Here is a 6,000-nt window from a genome sequence, read left to right as displayed (position 1 = left end):
GGTGCGTCTTATAGGCTGTCAATTACGGTATATTTTTTAAGTTCATTTTATTCCTCAAGAACACATTAAATGAAGTGGCAGGTAGTAAAACAACCTCATACCCTTAAAGTCATTAGTAGTTTGGTGCCTTAAAATCAATGTTATAAATTGAATTTATTCAAAGGCAAGGTTATTAAATAACTAAATTTAGCTAATTTCTTGTCAAGGTTTAACTTGAGTTATTTACAGGAGATAGAAAATACTCAAGTATTTTATTTTATATTTCTCAAAGATATGGTCAGTCAGTTATATGCATTTAATGATTAATGTTGCATATTTAGTACTATGTACATTAGAAAAAATACATTATATTGAAGTACCATCTAAAGAATTACACAGCAATAATTAGTAGTCTTCAGAAATATAGATATCTAATTTTGCATCAGTTTCCATCAATACTTAATTAAAAATTACTGTAAACAAGTATTTCAGATTTATTAAATGACTGCATATAGATGGATATATAGAATTTAAGTTATGCAACCCAGTACTGAGGCCTGGGATGTCATTTAACTACTTTGGACATCAAATAAGGCTATACAAGTTTGTGAAGCAAAACTAATAAATGCATCTTGCAATTCAAAGTTATTCTATCAGAAAAAACATTCATTGGATTCTATAACATACATAAATATTCATGCATTAAATGTTATGAAACAGTATGGTGTGAGGATGAAGAAAACAAAAAAAAATAGTATCCTAATGCAAAATGTTAAATTATAACTTTATTGAGTTTTTATTTAAACTCTCAAGTGAAAAACTTGCCCATATGGTAGTACAGTCTGGTTTACGTCTGAGGTTTTCAATGTAGAGAGAGCAATTACTAGGAAGTGAACCAAATTATTGCTTGCTTTGAGACAATTCTTAATAAATGTTAATCAATACTAATAGGTTGTAGAATTTAGACCTAATTGTAATATTATACCAATTAACATTAATATAACAGCTATCTTATTTACATTATAAAATTTGTCTAAACAAATAATCCGAAGTGCTTTTTAATCTTGGGGCTCCCATCAAATATAAAAGTCTTTCCACGGGTAAAGCTAGCTGCTTTTTTATTAAATATTCATTCATTACAGAAATTTTAACTACTATGTGAAAAAAATTGTTATACATTCTTTTTCTCTTCATAAGAAAGAGAAAATAAAACTAAGTAAAATAAATTTAAGGTAGTATTACCACTGCCACAGACCTTAAATGTTCTGGAGAAGAAAGAAACAGTACGTTGGCTTGAATATACTTAACCCTCTTGTCCAGGAAGCAATGATGTCATGTGTAAACCTACTATATTGCCGTTTCATAGTGTAGCTAACAAAGGAAAAAAAAAAAGGTTATCGTTATGGTAACTTACAGTTACAAGTCAGATCCTCAGAAGGTTAAACATTGCACAAAATATATGTACCTACAGAATATGCAAAGCTGCTAATTTTCATTCCATATAAAAATGTACGGCAGCTAATTGCACCTAACAAATGAGAGCATTTGATATGCAACAAATCAGCCTTTATACTGGTCTAACAGTAGACTAGCAAAAATGAAAGATGGACCTCTAACAAAAAAGGGGCGTTGGCCAAAATATCACAAGTTAGCACCACAATTTCTAAGCAAGTTCAAAAGGTTAAAAAAATTATTAACATTTCCTACTTACGTCCTATTTTTTTAAGATAAAGTATTCGTAAGACATATTGAGAATACTAATATATATATATATAAAAAAAAAGATCCATTCATACAGGGCACTTTAAAATCTATTTTCAACCTTTTACCACTATTGCATTACGAAGTGTACTGTCACTGTCAGACCTTGATAGGCTACAAAATTTGTTTTGTTTTCAAGTCAACTAGATATAGATATAATATATATATACACTTTTTATAATCATCTAAGAAAAATGATTAGACTTGTCATAATAATTCCAAACTCATGGGATGTTCGTTATATTTGGTCCATAAACTTGAGACTCGTAGAGTTGAGCAGCATCTCGTAAGAAATGTAATATCAACTAAAGTTAATTTTTTCATCAAATTGAAATAGTTTGTAAAAGATAATTATCAGAATGCTAATAATAGTGCACTTAAGCATATCTACTTCAAACGTACTTTAGTTTTCTGTTAAAACTGGATACAAATACAGATTTCACATGATTGAAAGTAACTTGTTCTACAAAAGTAGATAAACATGCTCTTGGCAAAATTCATTTAAATTTTTATATATATATATGTTTAGGTATGGCACTATTACATTACAGTATTATTATTATTACATGGTAAAAATGGAATACTGTACAGTAATTCCATGCCTAATTTTTTTTCCCATTCAAAACACTAAATATGCCTGGAATGTATGGTAGCTGTACAGTGATCTAAGATCATTTCAATATAAAAACTATATACTTCCTGTGATGTTATTAAATTTCTCACTCTAAGCTGTAACAGACAATTATAAAATATTTCAATTTATTAAACAGTCTGATCATAGGTCATCTGGCTTACACTTTGGCAGTACTACCTTAATATTGACTACAAACTGACAAAAAATTAATCTTTTGAATTGACCAAAATTTGGTTAGGTAATTTAAAAAAAAGACATCTGGTTGGTTACAGGTTAGTCACTCACATTCAATGATTAAAGAATTATCTTGAATCTTTTGAAGAAAAAAAAGTTACAAGATCAAACAAAGTCCTATATCAAATCTAGTTATCTGCATGCATTAATGAACTACTTAAGTTCTCATACTTTTGAATGGCACAAGCTAACTCTAGTATCTGGTATTAACCTGTTTTATGTTAAGCCTCTTGCGTAAATTACTCCATACTACCCATACCCTATGGACATACTTTCCATTAGTAGAAAAAAATCTGGACAGCCTACATTCTTTATCACTGATTCATGGTACCAGACACTAACTTGCTTAAAAAGGCACTTTACAAACATGGATGGGTAGTACCTATCATTCATAAAAAGGCACTTTACACACATGGATGGATGTCAAGCATTCCCTTTCCAATATTAGGAATTACTTTTCATCAACAATAGAAACTTTCACAACATACAGTATCCCTATGAATGGCATCTTAACATGAAAGTATATCTGGCCGAAGAACAAGTACTTAACATTAAACCATATTTTTGTTTTTACTTTTTGTGTGAAGAATCTTTGCAATTAAAATTTGGAAATTGTTGTATTTTCAAGGCTAAGGTATAAATTTTGAGATTCAATTTTATTTTGTACTGAATAGTATTCCAAGAGTTTTTAATTGCATTTACATTACTACCAGTGGTTTAACAATGAATGGCTGCCTATGCATATGAAAATGAAGTGATAAAATGCTCTAATAAATGTTAAGTCTACAAATGTATATACCATATTACACATTCAGTCTTGTATAATTTTAAAGCTGGAGTTATTCAAAAGGTCAAGAAATATTTTTAATATTTTGAGATTCTTTAAACATAATACTGTAATGATTTTAGTATAAGAGAGATTCTGTAAAATAGATTATTGTTCAAAAATGTGTGAACAAAAAAATTTAATATCTTATCAAAACGGATACATCAAAGGTAATAGTATGAACATCAAATATCTCCTTCAATCCTACTAAAGAAGACCTTGTGTGTGTTTATGACAATCCAATAAAATATTTTATGAAATTAATCATTTGATTTGTTCAAGTACACTTTTAATATACAGGAACATGCATTTTAAATGCAAGAAGAAATGTGATATTAAAACGAAATATTTCATTACTTGAAATTTGATAATTTTCTTTAAAATTTAGTTCCTGTACTTGAAGGCAGCATTCAGTTATCACAAATAAAACTGGATAACTAATTGAAATAGAAAGATTCACTGTCTTAAATAAATTGTCATCGCTGCTTACTCTACCGACTTGTGCCTAAAAGATTTCAAAACTCCCTCTGACAGCTGATAATTTTATAACATTTACTTTCCATACTATGGAGGATGAATATGTTCCACTAACAAGTTTATTTGAAAGTTTGTAAAAGCTACTTGGTATGTAATAGAACAATTCAGTAATGGTAGCTTATTTGGCAACAAATAAATCATTATGAGGACCTCCACCGTAAATAAAGAACTTTACATTGAGCTATAACCCAACACAATACAGCTATAGTCGAAGATGTAAAGAACAATATTGGGAGTGAGATGTTTAGCAATTATCCTCGCTTATACTTTCCTAGGAAGGCATTGCAATTTGGGCAATTATGCTCAACATTCATACACTCATTAATACAGCAAGGAATAAGACAGCAACCCATCCAGCACCTGGAAAATAGGATATTTCTTAAGATGCAGAAGCAATTTACACAACAAACTGAAGACTAAAATATAGAAGGTCTCCAACTTACAAACATTCGGAGATTCAAACACAAATCCAACTGAAAATAACAAAGATAAAAAGCAAATGTAATAAAGCAATATATCATTTAATACTGTAAGCAAAACGTTATTGGCAATAACCTATTTATTTTATATGAAACGATACTATTTAGCTCAAAATCATAAGCATGGGATTCAGGTTAGGTCTATCCTAGGTCAAAAATTTGAAAAAACAAAAAAAACTTGACTTGCAAACAGCTTCTTGGAACCTATCAAGTTAAAGTTGAGGACCTTCTATAGTGAAATTCATAATTTTTACAGGTAAGTACTGTCCAGTAACAAATTACTAAAGCACAGACAACACACAAACCACTTTTTTTTTTTTTTTCATTTTGCAAAAATTACAGGGTTGTTGGCAGTTACAAAATCACACAAACATTTTCAAGTAAATTGAGTCCTTTGATAGAACTATAACTTCAGCGAAACAAACTGTTATATAATTTGTTTAAACATAATTGCTGGTGGTTGGTAACCATCACTTTGACCTTAACCTAGGAGTTTTGGGGTTGTTGTGGTGGGCAGTTTAATTTAAAAGACCGGTAGTTTGTAGTTAGGAAAATTACTAATTACACGAATACAAACCATCGCTCTTCAGCAGGAGACTTATCCTTAAAAGGGCAGAAATCTCTATAACCAAACTGGCTGGTAAACAAACAGGGGAAATGTCATCCTCCTAACTGCCAGAGCATGAAAATGTCATTCCTACCAGGGACTGGTAGACTGTCATAGAAAAATCTAAATCCGTAAGGATATGGTGTCAAAATGTATGGGGATTATGAGAAAAGGGTTTGTATACATTCAGTTCATTTTTCCCCTCGTATAGGAGGATGGGGGAGATAGTTCAGTACAAACAAAGCTGTAAAGAAAAGTTGCTCAATTGAGTGGCTTACTTGCATCTAGTGTCCAGTCCAGCTCATAACAGCAAGACTGCCAAACCACAAAAGAGAGGAACAAAGAGGAGGATAAACAGCCAAACATTATTACTTTTCAGTCTCGAATTATATCGCAACTGCTTTCCTAAACAAGATGCTTCTCATCCCGTGAGGGACCTATGCTTGCAATTCATCCTGTTGAGCAGGTACCACAAGTCCAAGGATAAACTTATCCAGGGACTTACAGGTATGCTCCTGTAGATACTGGAAATTTAGGTTGTCTGGTGCTTCAAGACTCATACCTTCAGAACTGGCACAACAGATTTTTCATAAGTCTAGTCCAGAAATGATACCAGACTTCCTGAGCTCGTGACCCTGACGGTCATTCTGAAATCTCTGGAAGTTGGAGAAGTGTGCCTGGTAGCCTCACGAAGCCAAGAATGAAACTGTTCTAGGGTATCCCCTTTTTCACCTTATTGGTTTCTCAGTGTTAAGCAACAGCCTCTGATGCTCCATTTTGAAACACTGGGTTCTCTTCAGGTAGCACTGTAGTGGCAACACACGACAGAAAGCATGTTATCTCAATTGTTAGTCATGTCTCAGAAAGAAGTGATGGAGAAGGCCTCGAACCTGGAGTCTTGAGTGGCTGAGTTTTGGGTCTTGGCCAAAAACAAAAGTAAAGG

At 31.7% G+C, this 6,000-nt stretch overlaps 1 pseudogene; it reads right to left on the bottom strand.

Annotated features, from left to right (window-relative positions):
• Window positions 1-245: 245 nt before the first annotated feature.
• LOC137624544 (lipopolysaccharide-induced tumor necrosis factor-alpha factor homolog) overlaps window positions 246-6,000 on the bottom strand; it is a 44,228-nt pseudogene continuing 38,473 nt past the window's right edge.

Source organism: Palaemon carinicauda, chromosome 31 (assembly GCF_036898095.1).
Source record: "Palaemon carinicauda isolate YSFRI2023 chromosome 31, ASM3689809v2, whole genome shotgun sequence".
Classification (NCBI taxonomy): domain Eukaryota; kingdom Metazoa; phylum Arthropoda; class Malacostraca; order Decapoda; family Palaemonidae; genus Palaemon; species Palaemon carinicauda.
The sequence above is the reverse complement of the archived record's forward strand: the minus strand, read 5'-3'. Positions and strand labels throughout refer to the sequence as shown.